This window comes from Lactuca virosa, chromosome 1 (genome assembly GCF_052849685.1).
Source record: "Lactuca virosa cultivar CGN04683 chromosome 1, Lactuca_virosa_CGN04683_v6, whole genome shotgun sequence".
In the NCBI taxonomy this organism is placed as follows: domain Eukaryota; kingdom Viridiplantae; phylum Streptophyta; class Magnoliopsida; order Asterales; family Asteraceae; genus Lactuca; species Lactuca virosa.
The window spans coordinates 142,587,966-142,609,722 of record NC_136426.1 but is presented as its reverse complement, the minus strand read 5'-3'; positions in this window follow the sequence as shown (position 1 = coordinate 142,609,722).

Genomic DNA, 21,757 nt, shown 5'->3' with positions numbered 1-21,757 from the left:
CCAAACCTGCCGGTCTAGCTGTTGCATGCAACTCAGGTGTGGGTTTGTCAGACCCAATATACATCTATACACAACTATCATGCTCTCCCTACAAGAGACTCTAGTTACAATTTACAGGACTTTTGACTTTGTTACTTTGAAGGTAACATGAAGCGAATGTCTCACAAATTTATTCATTAACAGATTTACGTGAACTGAACTGAAACCCTTTGGTAAATGAGTTTGAAATGTAAATGAAACATAAACTATACCTATTATAGTTTATCCAAAACGTTTGCAATGTAAAAGAACCCTTTTATGAAAATACATTAGTGCTATGAATCCATAAACTATTCCTATTATAGTTTATTATATGTGTTCAAAATGAATGAAGAATCCTTATCATGAATGACTAAATTTCAGTTTATGATGATAAACTAACAAGAAAATACATTCAATATTTAGAACTTATTGTTATACACTTTGCTCAACATACTACAAAGTGTTATGAAAGTCGTAAGCTGTTAACTAGTTTTTAACCTTTCTGCACTGTTTTAGAAAAATCATTGAAACATCATACGAAGTCGAAAACTGAATCCGTAAAGTCTGAGAGTTTAGAAAATGTGTCTAGTTTATTCATAATTTTTATTATGATTTTTAGAAGTCTTTAACTTGTGTTAAAATGTTCATATTCACAGACTGGTCCGAATTCGTTTCTGAAATGATAGGCAGTTTTGTAAAAATCACCATAAATCGTAGAAAAATAATATGGAGATGTGCATGTAGTCATCTTAAAGATATGAAACTGAAATATTTGAATATTAAATAGTTTTGAATTATATTAAGTTTAAGATAGTTAAAACAGTCCGTGAATAAGACTCAACTTTTCTGATGAAAGCTGTTGTTTGAGTTTAGTTAAGTTTTTGGTGTTTTAACTTGTATTCCCCCCCTAAAACTTGAAGAAAACATGAAAATGTAGGGGTATGAACTCACCTTGAGTGATTTCAGTAGATGGATGATGAAGAAAAGGAGTTTCCAAGTCAAGAACACTTGGGAGATGCTTGAAGATTCGAAGATCTAACAACAATATGACGATATTTGTGTAAGGACTCATGATTTAAGTGAAGAACTGTAAGGAAATGAAGTGTGAGAAGAGATTTACTTACCAAGGTGTGTGAAGAGTGTAAAAAGGACAATGATTGACTAGGTATGGGTGAATAGTGACTGGGAATAGTCAAGGACAATGATTGACTAGGTATGGGTGAATAGTGACTGGGAATAGTCAAGGAGTGGGTATGGGAGGTAACTTGTGTCCTTGCCCAAAGGATAAGTCCACACTCCACCTAAATATCTCACCAACTAGATTTTACTCTTAGGCAATGATTTTCCTCAAAATATGATTAAAATATGAATATTTAGGGTTTTATATGTCAAAATATAAGTTTGGGTGAAAATCCCACGTTAAAATAATGAAAAACGGGTTTAAAACGAAAATTGGGTCAAAAACCGGGAAGAAAATGGAAAAATCCGAAGTTTGGCCGAAGACTGGGTCTTGAGAGGGTTAGAACCGAAGGCATGGTTCGGTTGGTGAATTGGAACCGAGAGGGAGGAGGTTTGGTCCGAGCTATCTCGCAGGCGGACTCATCAGTAGGGACCGAAGGTGAAGTTGTCAGAAGCGAATCTTGTCAGAAGCGAAGGTGAAGTTCGGTCCTCCGAGGTTCGGGTTCTTAAGGCTGTTCGGTCCAGGAGGCTTCTTAGGATTTCGCTTCTTAGGGTTTCGCCTCTAAGAGGTTTCGGTTCCTTAAGGGAGGTTCGGTTCCTAAGAGGGTTCGGCTCCTTAAGAGGGTTCGGCTCCTTAAGAGGGTTTTTCGCGTAAACTTCCATTTTCGAGCGGTTTTCGACTAAATTAAGGGTCAGGATGCCCCGAGTGATTATAAGAAGTTGAGAGAGATTTTGAGAGAGATTTGGGAGAGATCTCACCTACTGAAGAGATTTCTCATACTTAGAGAGATTTGGGAGAGATTTCACATACTTGGAGAGATCTGGGAGAGATTTCACATTCTTGGAGAGATTTCTCATACTTAGAGAGATTTGGGAGAGATCTCACATACTTGGAGAGATTTCTCATACTTAGAGAGATTTGGGAGAGATTTCATATACTTGGAGAGATCTGGGAGAAATTTCACATTCTTGGAGAGATTTCTCATACTTAGAGAGATTTGGGAGAGATTTGAGGTAGAGAGAGATAGAGTGAAAGAGATTGAGAGAGATTTCGTTTGCAACCTTTTTGAGTGCTTGGCTTCGTAACGCAAGGTTTTTACATCTCGTTAAGTCTCGTTATGATTGTTATATGCCCCCGAGGGTTAAGGAATAATGTTTTATCGAATAGTTTCATCACTTGCCCTGATTAGGGTTTAGAATTTCCGAACACGTGAAAACCCTAAGTGATACTTTGTATTAAGATTGCGAGTTGTATAATAAGAAACGTAATGGAAACCCTAACATACAAGGGTTAGATGAGTTGACCGGTTTGACTTGTTGACTTTAGTTGACTTTGACTTGGCCAAAAATTGACGGTTGTCACATCATCCCCCCGTTAGAAAGAATTTCGTCCCGAAATTAGTGTTTTGACTGGGACTTCAAGAATTTGGAGAAAAGATGGGGGAACTTTTCGTAATACAAGATATTGATATGGCGGGGACCAATCCGCCTGATGTTAAACGACGACCTTGGAATTTGTTATTGTAACTTGAGCTAAGTCGATTTTAAAGGAGTTATCGTTTTGGAATGATAGTGTATTCTATGTGTGCCCTTTATGCTCCCCGTTCTATCCTTGTTGTTATTATTACGAATATCCAGGTTGTAGTTAGTGAGTTCTAGTATTACGAATGCTTCAACAATTTATGATGAAATTTCCATTATAAGTTCTACCAGATCTTTTATAATTGCTTGGTGTAAACTAATCGTATATCATTAAGATTGCAAGGGCATTCAGATGAGTGACCCCGCCTTAAGCCCACAACCAAACGAGGAACAGGAAATGAGGCGGAATCACACATTCTAAGTCCATAGAATCTTAATGATATATGACCATAATGTTTACACTAGCCATCATAGATTCACTAGTAAAAACCCTGCGTTTTTATATAGATGATAAGACTTATTCGGGTTTTTCCGTGCTCTCGATATGCTTTCAGGCTTTCTCGAATTTGTACTAAGTCATAAGTGATAACTTCTCCTCGGAGCGCTGCATAGGGCCTGCTTTAGTGTTTTTCGTCTGATTGGATCGGTAGGGAACATATGGGTTTGGTTTACACGACTAGACTTATTCGGATGGTAGAACGTTCACTCGCACTCCTGGGTAGCCTGGTCCCGAAGTTCATGGTAGGACGGTGCATCTATCATCAACTTGCGCATATAGGTCGTATGTAATTAAGGTTGGTGAGACAGTTGGATGGGTGACTCTGCCCCAAGTCCACAACCAGACAAGGAACAGGAAATAGGGCGGAAACACACATCCAATGTCCGTAGAATCTTAATTGTATATTATCCTCGCGTATACACTTAGTAGGGATAGACTAACCGTATTCGTCCCAAGCTTTTGTGCTTGAACCTTATCTGCTGCATGCATGACATTCCCGAAGGGTATTCTGGAAATACTTGTGGTAAGGTTTCGGAAGGTATAATACTCCTCTGGTGAGTGTTTTGGGGTTTCGCAGCGAGAGATGGCCCAAAGGTCCGTGTCGGATTTGTGTTTATGGGAGACGAAGGTTTCGATATTCAGTGGGTTAGGTGAAGGGTCCTTTCGTAGCCGTTTAATCGGGAAGGTGAGGACTATACCAATCGAAATTGAATGACAACAACAGTATCTTTTTAGGTAAAACATGTGTTAAGCTGTATTCGCAAGAAATGTTCGTTAGAGTGATAGAGTATCTTGTGTTTCTTTTCAGTGTGTTCCGTTTTGTTCGATGTTATTATTACTGCAGATGATTCATACCACAACAGCTAGCACTGGTAGTGAGTGTGTTCTAATAGCTAGTAATGATACTTTATATCATGATCCCTGACAGATCACTCTATGATCGAGCGGTATATGCAAGTCGCGTGTAATTTGGTGTTGGTGAAATCGTCGTGTGAGTGGTTCTACCCTAACCCCACTACTAGACATGGAACATGAGTCAGGACGGAATTATTCGCTTTAAGTCTTTAGTACTTGATTATAATTAACCCTGATGTATACACAAAGTCGTTTACAGCTCACCGGTAATGATCTTAAGGTCATATACGAGTGTCTTTGATTTGATTTGAACAAGGGAGTATTTTAACTACTTTTTGAAAGATGGTAATTTTGGCAAGCATACCAAATTCATTACGAACATATGGTACTTAAACGTTTTTGTTTGTTGGAAACATTACAAAAGTCCTAATAAGGTTTCCTTGTTGCTCCTGCTGGTTTGTTCATCACACTCCTCCTGCTCCCCCGTCATTCTTCTCAGTTGGACAGTCTCTCTTGAAGTGTCCCATTCCACCGCATAGGTGGCATACTGGACTTACACTGGCATTGGGGATTGAAGCGATGCGTTGGGTCTGGGTCCTGCAGAAGCGGGAAGTATGTCCGTTCTTGTTGCAATTTTTACAGTGCGGCACCCGGCAAACCCCATTGTGATGGTAGCCACACTTGTTACACTTTGGGAGTGTTCCCATATATTGTCTGACCGGTGCTTGGGTGACAGGCATTGTGGCTAGTGTCGAGGCATGAGTCGTGACTGCTGTTGTAATTACAGGGGCAGCCACAAATTGTTGTCTCTTTATGCGTTTTTGAGATAGGTTGCGCTTCTTTTTGTCCCAAAACTCTCGTTTCTTGTTCTTAGGTTTGTGGCCTGAGGCGCCTTCGTTGGTGGACACCCGCTGGTGTTCTTGACTATTAATGCGGTTAGTATTACCGACACCGCCTTCACCTCTGCTGGCATTGTTAGCATTGAGTTGCGCCATGACGGCTGTCACGGCTGTCGTGACTGCAGCTTGAAAAGTAGCAGGGTCTATCTGCAGGATTGCTGCCTTACTTGTTGGTTGGTTACCTTCTTGTGAAGACATAACTCTGTTGCATGGGGAGAAACGATGTCGTGAGCGGGGATGATTATCTCTAGTTATTTCTGTACCATTTATATACACATATATAAATTTCGCACTTTACTGAACTATTCTCGGTGTTTCTGCTAACGTTCCTGAGACAGAGTTATGGTAGTGGGTAGAAGTAGGTTTTGTACGGGCGTTAAGTTTTTACCCATCACGTTGCTTGTGCGAGAATAGGGGTAGAAGAGATAATTAATAGACGTCTAATCCTATAATTAATTATAGGGGGTGATCCTTATCAGTCATGTCTATAATCACATAGTGCATACCAGTTATACATAATCTGAGATAGAATAGACCTTCGAATAAATGACTCTACTCTAAGTCCACAACCAAACAAGGAACAGGAAGTAGAGCAATAGTCATAGATTCTGAGTCTATAATATCTTTCATTATGTATAACCTTAGCGTATTCACTCAGTCATTATAGACCTACTAATAGGGGTCTTTAGTTTTCACATAAGTTGGTTATAGAATTACTAAATACTCCTATAGTATTTTAAGGTTTGTCTTATGTTTTCAATGCTTCTTTGTAGGTAGAGTTGGTAAGTTTTTAGACTTGTTGCAACACCACAACCATTCCCGGGCATATGCTAATCACTTTTGGGATAGACATAGTTGATCAGGCTATGTCATTCCCAGACCTGACTATACATCCCCAAGCCTACTTGTGCCATTCAACAATCATTACTTTTGTTTTGTTCTAGCATGATGCTGGCCTTAGTATGTATGCATGCATGTATACTTTTAACACGAAACTATTTATTTCTAAAAGTATAGTCTTTTGAAAATGTTTAATCAGAGACTTTAGTCCCAATGCATTTATAGTTTGTATATCTTATGTGGTTTGATATACTTAGTTCACTATAAACAATGCTCTAATACCAATCTGTCACACCCCCAAACCAAGGATGGCGGAAACGTCCGGGGGTGGAGGACTTCCTGTATAGTATCACAACAACAAGTATAATAGTGCTCAAAGTAAATACAACCATAATAAATATAATTGAAGAGGTTACACCATTGTATATGTTTACATGTTTCAAAATCAATTACATTATGATGACAAAATGAACTTGTTTGACGATTTAACGTCCCATCCTCAAAATGTTGTTGTTTTCCTGTTTCACTGATTTCCTGACAATACAAGTAGTTTTGAAAAGTGTCAACAATTAAGTTGGTGAGTTCATAAGAGTTTTGTTTGAGGGAAAAGCCGTTTTCCTTGTAAAAGCGATAGAGTATGATTCCAGAAAATCCAATATTTTCATTGTTAAGTGTGAAATGAATGCTCCTATGTTATGCGATAATGAACCCTAGAAAGACCCGTAGATTGCATCTATAATCACCCAGTGTATATAAGTTATATAAAATTTAAGTTAAATAAACCGTCGAATATAATGGGTCTGCCCTAGGTCCACAACCAAACAAGGAATAGGAAGTGAGGCGGGCCCACCAATTCTAAGTCGATTGTGACTAGATTCTTATATAACTCTAGCATATATACTTAGCAATTATAGTTGAAGTCTAACAATTCTAGATGAAATGTAGTTTTAATAGACATGTGATTCCAAAGAAAATCCAATATTTTCCTTATAAAAGTCATGTAGTCTTAAAAGTCAAGACCGAAATGTACAAGTATTTTTCCATACTTAAAGTAATTCATGCAAGTTTAAATCGACATAAACTCGTTTAACTTAGAAGTAAAAACCCGTAAATCTTATGTTTTGTTAATACCCCATGTGAGTTATTATAACCATACTATGACTCAGACGGCCTCGTAATACGACGTTCTTCAGGCGTCGCAAAGTTAAATGACACTTGTCATCCCAAACCTGTCGGTCTAGCTGTTGCATGCAGCTCAGGTGTGGGTTTGTCAGACCCAATATAGATCTATACACAACTATCACGCTCACACTACAAGAGACTCTGGTTACAATTTACAGGACTTTTGACTTTGTTACTTTGAAGGTAACATGAAGCGAATGTCTCACAAATTTATTCATTAACAGATTTACGTGAACTGAACTGAAAACCTTTGGTAAATGAGTTTGAAATGTAAATGAAACATAAACTATACCTATTATAGTTTATCCAAAATGTTTGCAATGTAAAAGAACCCTTTTATGAAAATACATTAGTGCTATGAATCCATAAACTATTCCTATTATAGTTTATTATATGTGTTCGAAATGAATGAAGAATCCTTATCATGAATGACTAAATTTCGGTTTATGATGATAAACTAACAAGAAAATACATTCAATATTTAGAACTTATTGTTATACACTTTGCTCAACATACTACAAAGTGTTATGAAAGTCGTAAGCTGTAAACTAGTTTTTAACCTTTCTGCACTGTTTTAGAAAAATCATAGAAAAATCATACGGAGTCGAAAACTGAATCTGTAAATTCTGAGAGTTTAGAAAATGTGTCTAGTTTATGCATAATTTTTATTATGATTTTTAGAATTCTTTAACTTGTGTTAAAATGTTCATATTCACAGACTGGTCCGAATTCGTTTCTGAAATGATAGGCAGTTTTGTAAAAATCACCATAAATCGTAGAAAAATCATATGGAGATGTGAAAGTAGTCATCTTAAAGATATGAACCTGAAATATTTGAATATTAAACAGTTTTGAAAGATATTAAGTTTAATATAGTAAAAACAGTTTGTGAATAAGACTCAACTTTTCTGATGAAAGCTGTTGTTTGAGTTTAGTTAAAATGTTCATATTCCCCCCCCCCCCCCTAAAACTTGAAGAAAACATGAAAATGTAGGGGTATGAACTCACCTTGAGTGATTTCAGTAGATGGATGATGAAGAAAAGGAGTTTCCAAGTCAAGAACACTTGGGAGATGCTTGAAGATTCGAAGATCTAACAACAATATGACGATATTTGTGTAAGGACTCATGATTTAAGTGACGAATTGTAAGGAAATCAAGTGTGGGAAGAGATTTACTTACCAAGGTGTGTGAAGAGTTCAAGATCAGCCTTGAATCTCGAATTCTTGGTGAGAGGAAGTGAGAGAGAATGTGTTTTGCTTTTTGGTGAAAAGTGAGTAAAATGAGAGGAGAGATAAGGATTTCTCCAGCTTTTGATCAAGGTTATGGCTGAAAAGAGTGTAAAAAGGACAATGATTGACTAGGTATGGGTGAATAGTGACTGGGAATAGTGAAGGAGTGGGTATGGGAGGTAACTTGTGTCCTTGCCCAAAGGATAAGTCCACACTCCACCTAAATATCTCACCAACTAGATTTTACTCTTAGGCAATGATTTTCCTCAAAATATGATTAAAATATGAATATTTAGGGTTTTATATGTCAAAATATAAGTTTGGGTGAAAATCTCACGTTAAAATAATGAAAAACGGGTTTAAAACGAAAATTAGGTCAAAAACCGGGAAGAAAATGGAAAAATCCGAAGTCTGGCCGAAGATTAGGTCTTGAGAGGGTTAGAACCGAAGGCATGGTTTGGTTGGTGAATTGGAACTGAGTGGTGGTAGCAGTACAATCTCTGCTAAAATAACCAGTCCAGCCGCACTTGAAGCAGCCAGAATCCCCACCACTACCACTCCTACACGCACCCTCGTGCGTCCTGCCACACTTCCCGCATCAGCTGCGGCTCTGATAATCCCTCGATCTCGAATCTGACCCCTTGGGCCTTTTTCCCGAACCTGTGGCTACCTGAATCTTATCCGACTTCCTCTTCCTGATCTGCTCCAGATCAATCTCCCTCTCCCTGGCCCGAGCAATCATGTCCTCCAGCGTCTTGCAGCTGAACCTGCTCACAAACTCCCTGATGTCAGCTCTCAACATCTCGTGATATCGGGCCTTCTTCATTTCCTCATCCGCGACATACTGCGGAACAAGAAGAGCCCCATCTCTGAACTTGGCGGTGATCTCCGCCACTATCTCAGTAGTCTGCCTCAGATCCTGAAACTCTCGTGCTAATTGTTGCACCTCAATCATCGGTGCAAACTCGGCCCTGAACCGGGTCGAGAAATCACTCCATGTCATCGCGTCCAACGCGGCATCATCACCAATGGCATGTCCAATCTCCTCTCACCAATCTCATGCTCTGTCCTTCAGAAGACAGGAGGCAAGTTGGACCTTGTCCCCCTCGGGACACCGGCTCGTACGGAAAGCGTTGGCGACATCAGCCAACCATCTGCCGCTAGCAATGGGGTCCCTATCCCCGTGATAATCTGGTGCTCCGCAAGCTCTAAACTCTCGAAACGTCAAGGTACGCGCTCCCATCACAGCCATCATCTCTGCGCGAAAGGCTCCCAGCCTCTCGTCCAAAATCTCTAGTATACCCTCCTGGACCGTGCCAAAGATCACAGGAGTCTGGTCCAAGATGCTGCGCGTGATCTCAGCTGATACAAACTCTCACATCCGCTCCTCGAGCTGATCGGTCCCTGAAACCGAGCCTGATCCCTCTCCGGCGCCTGATCCGCCCACTGGTCTCTCACGCAATGACACCATGCTGTAAACATATTACAATAACTATCAAGGTACACATCACTGCTGAGGGATCACACATACACACACTACAAGTTTCCCGGTCTCATCTCGGCCCTTCTTGAATCGAGTACGGATCCTCTGCTTTCAGTAGTATGGGCCCCTACTACCTTCCACATCTATCCGTACTTTCCTCAAGAATTGCCTTGACTACACTAAGTCCCTTTCACTGCTACTAACACCGCTCCCAGCACTACTCTCATCCTAGGCTTGCCCTAGGGTAACCTCCAACTCACTATCTGCCATCAGCTGCATAAGAAGTCCCTGTTACCTCCCCTTAACTAACTCGCGAATACCATTACATATTGCTTAGACTAGATAATTCTTCGAATGAGAGGTCCTACCCTACAACGGTTAGACTCAGACAAGAGTTGCGAAATAGGGCTAGACCTAACCTTCTGAAATTATTTAGTCCTTGCGATATGTAACTTAACATATTCGTTTACTAGTTAATTAGAGATAACTAAAACTCCTAATAGCACAAAGCAAGCAGCATTCAGGCATTGGGAAAGATAACCACATAATACAATCAAGCTGTTCTATCCTCTAATCAGGAATCTGTACTAGCATTCAGTTCATAAGGCTCATACACATATAACAGGCAGATAAGGCATCCTCCTAGATCCTTAGTCCTAATCTAGCATGCAGTTCTAATAAGCATATCATAACATAAATTGTATGGGTATTTTGGGGTACTTACATGAGCTCGGCTGATTGCATGCACCACACCTCTTTTCTTCTTTTTCAAAAATCTTTTATTTTTCTAGAAATTCCTTTCTTTTCTCAAAGCTCTTTTTCCAAAAATGATTTTCCTTTTGAAAATTTTCATACCAATTCCTCAGTTTGAGTCCAGACACACCCGAGAGCGTATCCGAATCCCTCAAACCAAGGCTCTGATACCAACTTGAAACAACCCAAAATGTCGTTTCGGCCATTCGCACATTGTATGAATATGCTAAAGGTATAAATCACTACGTGATCACCAATGATCTAATTTCGGCCATTCGGGACTGTTTAGGGGCTCAAAATGTCGTTTTTCGGTCTTGAGCTAGCGCGCGAACTTTTCGGGTGGAATGATGCAGTCTCCGAATTGGACGAAATTCGCAATTTCTATGTATATGCAAGAACTATAGATCACTTTGTGTTCACCGACGATGTTATTTCGGCCATTCGGGACTATTTAAAGGCTCAAAATGCCGTTTTTCGGTTTTGTGCTGACGCACGAGCTTTTCGGGTGGATTGATGCAGTCTCCGAATCGGACCAAATTCATACATTGTATGTATATGCTAAAACTATAAATCACATAGTGATCACCGATGATGTTATTTTGGCCATTCGGGACTGTTTAGGGGCTCAAAATGTGGTTTTTTGGTTTTGGGCTGGCGCACGAACTTTTCGAGTGAAATGATGTAGTCTCCAAATTGGACGAAATTCGCACATTGTATGTATATGCTAAAACTAAAAATCACTTTGTGATCACCGACGATATTATTTTGGCCATTCGGGACTGTTTAGGGGCTCAAGATGTCGTTTTTCGGTTTTGAGATGACGCACGGACTTTTCGGGTGGATTGATGCAGTCTCCGAATTGGACGAAATTCACACATTGTATGTATATGCTAAAACTATAAATCACTTCGTGATCACCGACGATGTTATTCGGCCGTTCGGGACTGTTTAGGTGCTCAAAATATCGTGTTTCGGTTTTAGACTGGCGCGCGAAATTTTCGGGTGGAATGATGCAGTCTCCGAATTGGACTAAATTCGCACATTATATGTATATGCCAAAACTATAAATCACTTCATGATCAACGACGATGTTATTTCGGCCATTCGGGACTGTTTAGGGGATCAAAATGTCGTTTTTTGTTTTTGGGCTGACGCACGAACTTTTCGGGTGGAATGATGCAGTCTCGGAATTGGACGAAATTCGTACATTGTATGTATATGCTAAAACTATCATTTACTTCGTGATCAACGACGATGTTATTTCGGTCATTCGGGACTGTTTAGGGGCTCAAAATGTCGTTTTTCGGTTTTTGACTGGCTCGCGAACTTTTTGGGTAGAATGATGTAGTCTCGGAATTGAACGAAATTCACACATTCTATGTATATGTTAAAACTATAAATCAGTTTGTGATCACCGATGATGTTATGTAGGCCATTCGGGACTGTTTAGGGGCTCAAAATGTTCTTTTTCGGTTTTTGGCTGGCGCGCAAACTATTTGGGTGGAATGATGCAATCTCGGAATTGGACGAAATTCGCACATTGTATGTATATGCTAAAAGTATAAATCACTACGTGATCATCAACGATCTTATTTCGGCCATTCGGGACTGTTTAGGGGCTCAAAATGTCGTTTTTCGGTTTTGCGCTTGCGCGCGAACTTTTCGGGTGGAATGATGCAGTCTCCGAATTGGACAAAATTCGCAATTTCTATGTATATGCAAGAACTATAGATCACTTCGTGTTCACCAACGATGTTATTTCGACCATTTGGGACTATTTAAGGTCTCAAAATGTCGTTTTTCGGTTTTGTGCTGGCGCGCGAACTTTTCGGGTGGAATGATGCAGTCTCCGAATCAGACCAAATTCGTACATTGTATGTATATGCTAAAACTATAAATCACTTCGTGATCACCGACGATGTTATTTTGCCCATTCGAGACTTTTTAGGGGCTCAAAATGTCGTTTTTCAGTTTTAGGCTGGCACGCAAACTTTTCGAGTGGATGATACAGTCTCCGAATTGGACTAAATTCGCACATTGTATGTATATGCTAAAACTATAAATCACTTCGTGATCACCAACGATGTTATCTCGGCCGTTCGGGACTGTTTAGGGGCTCAAAATGTCGTTTTTTGGTTTTGCGCTGGCGCACGAAATTTTCGGGTGGAATGATGTAGTCTCCGAATTGGATGAAATTCGCACATTGTATGTATATTCCAAAACCATAAATCACTTCGTCATCACCGACAATGTTATTTCGGACATTCGGGATTGTTTAGGAGCTCAGAATGTCGTTTTTTGGTTTTGGGCTGGCGCGCCAACTTTTTGGGTGGAATGATGCAGTCTCGGAATTGTACGAAATTCACACATATACGTATACGCTAAAAGTATAAATCACTTAGAGATCACCGACGATGTTATTTCGGCCATTCGGGACTGTTTAAGGGCTCAAAATGTCGTTTTTCGGTTTTAAGCTGGCGCGCGAACTTTTCGGGTGGAATGATGCAGTCTCCGAATTGGACAAAATTCGCAATTTGTATCTATATACAAGAACTATAGATCACTTCGTGTTCACCGACGATGTTATATCGGCCATTCGAGACTATTTAAGGGCTCAAAATGCCGTTTTTCGGTTTTGTGCTAACACACGAACTTTTCGGGTGGATTGATGCAGTCTCCGAATCGGACCAAATTCATACATTGTATGTATATGCTAAAACTATAAATCACTTCGTGATCACCGACGATGTTATTTTGCCTATTCGGGACTTCTATTTAGGGCTCAAAATGTCGTTGTTCATTTTTGGGATGGCGCGCGAACTTTTCGGGTGGAATGATGCAGTCTCGGAATTGGACGAAATTCACACATTGTATGTATATGCTAAAACTATAAATCACTTCGCGATTACCGAAGATGTTATTTAGGCCATTTGGGACTGTTTAGGGGCTCAAAATGTTGTTTTTCGATTTTGAGCTGGCGCGCGAACTTTTCAGGTGGAAAGATGCAGTCTCCGAATTGGACGAAATACACACATTGTATGTATATGGTAAAACTATAAATCACTTCGTGATCACCGACGATGTTATTTCGGCCATTCGGGGTTGTTTAGGGGCTCAAAATGTCGTTTTTCGGTTAAAGTCTGGCGCGCGAAATTTTTAGGTGGAATGATGCAGTCTCTGAATTGGACTAAATTCACACATTGTATGTATATTTTAAAACTATAAATCACTTCGTGATCACCGACGATGTTCTTTCGACCATTCGGGGCTGTTTAGGGGCTCAAAATGTCGTTTTTCGGTTTTGGGCTAGCGTACGAACTTTTCGGGGTGAATGATGCAGTCTCCGAATTGGGTGAAATTCGCACATTGTGTGTATATGCTAAAACTATAAATCACTTCATGATCACCGAAGATGTTATTTCGGCCATTCGGACTGTTTAGGGGCTCAAATTGTCGTTTTTTGGTTTTGGACTGGGGCACGAACTTTTTGGGTCGAATGATGCAGTCTCGGAATTGGACGAAATTCGCACAATGTATGTATATGCTAAAACTATGAATTACTTCGTGATCACCGATGATGTTATTTCGGCCATTCCGGACAGTTTAGGGGCTCAAAATGTCGTTTTTTGGTTTTGGGCTGGCGCGCGAACTATTCGGGTGGAATGATGCAGTATCGGAATTTGACGAAATTCGCACATTATATGTATATGCCAAAAGTATATATCATTTCGTGATCACCGACGATGTTATTTCGGCCATTCGGGACTGTTTAGGGGATCAAAATGTCGTTTTTCTGTTTTGAGCTGGCGCGCGAACTTTTCGAGTGGAATGATGCAATCTCCGAATTGGACAAACTTCGCACATTGTATGTATATTCTAAAAGTATAAATCACTTCGTGATCACCGACGATGTTATTTCGGCCATTCGGGATTGTTTAGGGGCTCAAAATGTCGTTGTTCGGTTTTGGGCTGGCGCGCGAACTTTTCGGGTGGAATGATGCAGTCTCGTAATTGGACAAAATTCACACATTGTATGTATATGCTAAAAGTATAAATCACGTCGTGATCACCGACGGTTTTATTTCGGCCATTCGGGACTGTTTAGGGGCTCAAAATATCGTTTTTCGGTTTTGAGCTGGCGCACGAAATTTTCGGGTGGAAAGATGCAGTCTCCGAATTAGACGAAATTCGCACATTGTATGTGTATGCTCAAACTATAAATCAATTCGTGATCACCGACGATGTTATTTCGGCCATTCAGGACTGTTTAGGGGCTCAAAATGTCGTTTTTCGGATATAGGCTGGCGAACGAAATTTTCGGGTGGAATGATGCACTCTCCGAATTGGACTAAATTCGCACATTGTATGTATGTGCTAAAACTATAAATCACTTCGTGATCACCGACGATGTTATTTTGGCAATTCGGGACTGTTTAGGGGCTCAAAATGTCGTTTTTCGGTTTTGGGCTGGCGCACGAACTTTTCGGGTGAAATGATGCAGTCTCCGAATTGGACGAAATTTACACATTGTATGTATATGCTAAAACTATAAATCACTTCGTGATCACCGAAGATGTTATTTCGGCCATTCGGGACTGTTTAAGGGCTCAAAATGTTGTTTTTGGGTTTTGGTCTGGCGCACGAACTTTTCGGGTGGAATGATACAGTCTCGGAATTAGACGAAATTCGCACATTGTATGTATATGCTAAAACTATAAATCACATCGTGATCACCAATGATGTTATTTCGGCCATTCGGGAGTGTTTAGGGGCTCAAAATGTCGTTTTTCGGTTTTAGGCTGGTGCGCGAACTATTCTGGTAGAATGATGCAGTCTCGGAACTGGTCGAAATTCGCACATTGCATGTATATGCTGAAAGTATAAATCACTTCGTGATCACCGACGATGTTATTTCGGCCATTCGAGACTCTTTAGGGGCTCAAAATTTCGTTTTTCGATTTTGAGCTGGCGCGCGAACTTTTCCAGTGGAATGATGCAGTCTCCGCATTGGATGAACTTTTCCAGTGGAATGATGCCGTCTCCGAATTGGACGAGGTTATTTTGGCCATTCAGGACTGTTTAGGGGCTCAAAATAACGTTGTTCGGTTTTGGGCTGGCGCGCGAACTCTTCATGTGGAATGATGCAGTTTCGGAATTGGACGAAATTCACACATTGTATGTATATGCTAAAACTAGAAATCACTTCGTGATCGCCGACTATGTTATTTCGGCCATTTGGGACTGTTTAGGGGGTCAAAATGTCGTTGTTCCGTTTCGGGCTGGCGCGCAAACTTTTCGGGTGGAGTGATTCAGTCTCGGAATTGGTCGAAATTCACACATTGTATGTATATGCTAAAACTATAAATGACGTCGTGATCACCAACGTTGTTATTTGGGCCATTTGGAACTGTTTAGAGGGCTCAAAATGTCGGTTTTTGGTTTTCGAGCTGGCGCGCGAACTTTTTGGGTGCAAAGATGCAGTCTCCGAATTGGACGAAATTCGCACATTGTATGTATATGCTAAAACTATAAATCACTTCGTGATCACCGACGATGTTATTTCGGCCATTCGTGAGTTTTAGGGGCTCAAAATGTCGTTTTTCAATATTAGGCTGGTGCGCGAAATTTTCGGTTGGAATGATGTAGTCTCCGAATTGAACAAAATTCGCACATTGTATGTATATGCTAAAACTATAAATCACTTCGTGATCACCGAAGATGTGATTTCGGCCATTCAGGACTGTTTAGGGGCTCAAAATGTCGTCTTTGGTTTTGGACTGGCGCACGAACTTTTCGGGTGGAAAGATGTTGTCTATGAATTGGACAAAATTCGCACATTGTATGTATATGCTAAAACTATTAATCACTTCGCCATCACCGACGATATTATTTCGGCCATTCGGGACTGTTTAGGGGTTCAAAATGCTGTTTTTTGGTTTTGGATTGGCGCACGAACTTTTCGGGTGGAATGAAGCAGTTTAGGAATTGGACGAAATTCACACATTGTATGTATATGAGAAAACTATAAATCACTTTGTGATCACTGATGATGTCATTTCAGCCATTCGGGACTGTTTAGAGGCTCAAAATGTCGTTTTTCGGTTTTGGGCTAGCGCGCGAACTATTCTGGTGGAATGATGCAATCTCGAAATTGGTCGAAATCCTCACATTATATGTATATGTTGAAAGTATAAATCACTTCGTGATCACCGACGATGTTATTTCGGCCATTCGGGACTGTTTTGGGGCTCAAAATGTCGTTTTTCGGTTTTGAACTGGCTCGCGAACTTTTCCGGTGGAATGATGCAGTCTCCGAATTTGATGAAATTTGCACATTGTATGTATATGCTAAAACTATAAATAACTTTGTGATCACCGACGAGGTTATTTTGGCCATTCGAGACTGTTTAGGGCTCAAAATGTCGTTGTTCGGTTTTGGGCTGTCGCGCGAACTTTTCGGGTGGAATGATGCAGTTTCGGAATTGGACGAAATTCACGCATTGTATGTAGATGCTAAAACTATACGTCACTTTGTGATCACCGACGATGTTATTTCGGCCATTCGGGACTGTTTAGCGCGCAGACTTTTCGGGTGGAAAGATGTAGTCTCCGAATTGGTCGAAATTCGCACATTGTATGTATATGCTAATACTATAAATCACTTCGTGATCACCGACGATGTTATTTCGGCCATTCGGGACTTTTAGTGGCTCAAAATGTCGTTTTTAAATATTAGGCTGGCGCGCGAAATTTTGGGGTGGAATGATGCAGTCTCCAAATTGGACTAAATTCGCACATTGTATGTATATACTAAAACTATAAATCACTTCTTGATCACCGACGATGTTATTTTTGTCATTCGGGACTGTTTAGGGGCTCAAAATCTCGTTTTTCGGTTTTGGGCGGTTGCACGAACTTTTCGGGTTGAATGATGCAGTCTCCGAATTCGACGAAATTCGCACATTGTATGTATATTCTAAAAGTATAAATCACTTTGTGATCACCGACGATGTTATTTCGGCCATTCGGGAATGTTTAGGGGGTCAAATGTCGTTGTTCGGTTTTGGGCTGGCGCACGAACTTTTCGGGTGGAATGATGCAGTCTCGGAATTGGACAAAATTTACACATTGTATGTATATGCTAAAACTGTAAATCACGTCGTGATCACCGACGGTTTTATTTCGGCCATTCGGGACAGCTTAGGGGCTCAAAATGTCGTTTTTCGGTTTTGAGTTGGCGCACGAACTTTTCGGGTGGAAAGATGCAGTCTCCGAATTAGACGAAATTCGCACATTGTATGTATATGCTCAAACTATAAATCACTTCGTGATCAGCGACAATGTTATTTCGGCCATTCAGGACTGTTTAGGGGCTCCAAATGTCGGTTTTGAGTTGGCGCGCGAAATTTTCGGGTGGAATGATGCACTCTCCGAATTGGACTAAATTCGCACATTGTATGTATATGCTAAAACTATAAATCACTTTGTGATCACCAAAGATGTTATTTCGGCCATTCGGGATTGTTTATGGCTCAAAATGTCGTTTTTTGGTTTTGGACTGGCGCACAAACTTTTCGGGTGGAATGATGCAATCTCCGAATTGGACGAAATTCACACATTGTATGTATATGCTTAAACTATAAATCACTTCGTGATCACCGAAGATGTTATTTCGGCCATTCGGGACTGTTTAGGGGCTCAAAATGTCGTTATTTTTTGGTTTTGGTCTGGCGTACGAACTTTTCGGGTGGAATGATGCAGTGTCAGAGTTAGACGAAATTCGCACAATGTATGTATATGCTAAAACTATAAATGACATCGTGATCACCGACGATGTTATTTCGGCCATTCGGGACTGTTTAAGGGCTCAAAATGTCGTTGTTCGGTTTTGGGCTGGCGCGCGAACTTGTCGGGTGGAATAATGCAGCCTCGGAATTGGACAAAATTCACACATTATATGTATATGTTAAAAGTAGAAATCACGTCGTGATCACCGACGGTTTTATTTCAGCCATTCGGGACAGCTTAGGGGCTCAAAATGTCGTTTTTCGGTTTTGTGCTGGCGCACGAACTTTTCGGGTGGAAATATGCAGTTTCCGAATTAGAGGAAATTCGCACATTGTATGTATATGCTCGAACTATAAATCACTTCGTTATCACCGACGATGTTATTTCGGCCATTCAGGACTGTTTAGGTGCTCAAAATGTCGTTTTTCGGTTATAGGCTGGCTCGCGAAATTTTCGGGTGGAATGATGCACTCTCCGAATTGGACTAAATTCGCACATTGTATGTATATGGTAAAACTATAAATCACTTTGTGATCACCGACGATGTTATTTCGGCCATTCGGGGTTGTTTAGGGGCTCAAAATGTCGTTTTTCGGTTAAAGTCTGGCGCGCGGAAATTTTAGGTGGAATGATGCAGTCTCTGAATAGGACTAAATTCGCACATTGTATGTATCTTTTAAAACTATAAATCACTTCGTGATCACTGAAGATGTTATTTCGGCCATTCGGGACTGTTTATGGGCTCAAAATGTCGTTTTTTTTGTTTTGGTCTGGTGCACGAACTTTTCGGGTGGAATGATGCAGTGTCGGAGTTAGACGAAATTCGCACATTGTATGTATATGCAGAAACTATAAATCACATTGTGATCACCGATGATGTTATTTCGGCCATACGGGAGTGTTTAGTGGCTAAAAATGTCGTTTTTCGGTTTTGGGGTGGCGCGCGAACTATTCTGGTAGAATGATGCAGTCTCGGAATTGGAAGAAATTCGCACATTGTATGTATATGCTGAAAGTATAAATCACTTCGTGATCACCGACGATGTTATTTCGGCCATTCGGGACTGTTTAGGGGCTCAAAATTTCGTTTTTCGATTTTGAGCTGGCGCGCGAACTTTTCCAGTGGAATGATGCAGTCTCCGAATTGTATGAACTTTTCCAGTGGAATGATGCAGTCTCCGAATTGGACGAGGTTATTTTGGACATTCAGGACTGTTTAGGGGCTCAAAATGTCGTTGTTCGGTTTTGGGCTGGTGCGCGAACTCTTCGTGTGGAATGATGCAGTTTCGGAATTGGACGAAATTCTCAGATTGTATGTATATGCTAAAACTAGAAATCACTTCGTGATCACCAACTATGTTATTTCGGCCATTCGGGACTGTTTAGGGCTCAAAATGTCATTTGGTTTTGGGCTGGCGCGCAAACTTTTCTGGTGGAATGATGCAGTCTCTGAATTCGACGAAATTCAAACATTGTATGTTTTTGCTAAAACTAAAAATCACTTTGTGATCACCGACGATATTATTTTGGCCATTCGGGACTGTTTAGGGGCTCAAGATGTCGTTTTTCGGTTTTGAGATGACGCACGAACTTTTCGGGTGGATTGATGCAGTCTCCGAATTGGACGAAATTCACACATTGTATGTATATGCTAAAACTATAAATCTCTTCGGGATCACCGACGATGTTATTCGGCCGTTCGGGACTGTTTAGGTGCTCAAAATATCGTGTTTCGGTTTTAGACAGGCGCGCGAAATTTTCGGGTGGAATGATGCAGTCTCCGAATTGGACTAAATTCGCACATTATATGTATATGCCAAAACTATAAATCACTTCATGATCAACGACGATGTTATTTCGGCAATTCGAGACTGTTTAGGGGATCAAAATGTCGTTTTTTGTTTTTGGGCTGGCACACGAACTTTTCGGGTGGAATGATGCAGTCTCGGAATTGGACAAAATTCGTACATTGTATGTATATGCTAAAACTATCATTTACTTCGTGATCAACGACGATGTTATTTCGGTCATTCGGGACTGTTTAAGGGCTCAAAATGTCGTTTTTCGGTTTTTGACTGGCTCGCGAACTTTTTGGGTAGAATGATGTAGTCTCAGAATTGAACGAAATTCACACATTCTATGTATATGTTAAAACTATAAATCAGTTTGTGATCACCGATGATGTTATGTAGGCCATTCGGGACTGTTTAGGGGCTCAAAATGTTCTTTTTCGGTTTTTGGCTGGCGCGCAAACTATTTGGGTGGAATGATGCAATCTCGGAATTGGACAAAATTCGCACATTGTATGTATATGCTAAAAGTATAAATCACTACGTGATCATCAACGATCTTATTTCGGCCATTCGGGACTATTTAGGGGCTCAAAATGTCGTTTTTCGGTTTTGAGCTTGCGCGCGAACTTTTCGGGTGGAATGATGCAGTCTCCGAATTGGACAAAATTCGCAATTTCTATGTATATGCAAGAACTATAGATCACTTCGTGTTCACCAACGATGTTATTTCGGCCATTTGGGACTATTTAAGGTCTCAAAATGTCGTTTTTCGGTTTTGTGCTGGCGCGCGAACTTTTCGAGTGGAATGATGCAGTCTCCGAATTGGACCAAATTCGTACATTGTATGTATATGCTAAAACTATAAATCACTTCGTGATCACCGACGATGTTATTTTGCCCATTCGAGACTTTTTAGGGGCTCAAAATGTCGTTTTTCAATTTTAGGCTGGCGCGCAAACTTTTCGAGTGGATGATACAGTCTCCGAATTGGACTAAATTCGCACATTGTATGTATATGCTAAAACTATAAATCACTTCGTGATCACCGACGATGTTATCTCGGCCGTTCGGGACTGTTTAGGGGCTCAAAATGTCGTTTTTTGGTTTTGCGCTGGCGCACGAAATTTTCGGGTGGAATGATGTAGTCTCCGAATTGGATGAAATTCGCACATTGTATGTATATTCCAAAACCATAAATCACTTCGTCATCACCGACAATGTTATTTCGGACATTCGGGATTGTTTAGGAGCTCAGAATGTCGTTTTTTGGTTTTGGGCTGGCGCGCCAACTTTTTGGGTGTAATGATGCAGTCTCGGAATTGAACGAAATTCGCACATATACGTATACGCTAAAAGTATAAATCACTTAGAGATCACCGACGATGTTATTTCGGCCATTCGGGACTGTTTAAGGGCTCAAAATGTCGTTTTTCGGTTTTAAGCTGGCGCGCGAACTTTTCGGGTGGAATGATGCAGTCTCCGAATTGGACAAAATTCGCAATTTGTATCTATATACAAGAACTATAGATCACTTCGTGTTCACCGACGATGTTATTTCGGCCATTCGAGACTATTTAAGGGCTCAAAATGCCGTTTTTCGGTTTTGTGCTAACACACGAACTTTTCGGGTGGATTGATGCAGTCTCCGAATCGGACCAAATTCATACATTGTATGTATATGCTAAAACTATAAATCACTTCGTGATCACCGACGATGTTATTTTGCCTATTCGGGACTTCTATTTCGGGGCTCAAAATGTGGTTGTTCATTTTTGGGATGGCGCGCGAACTTTTCGGGAGGAATGATGCAGT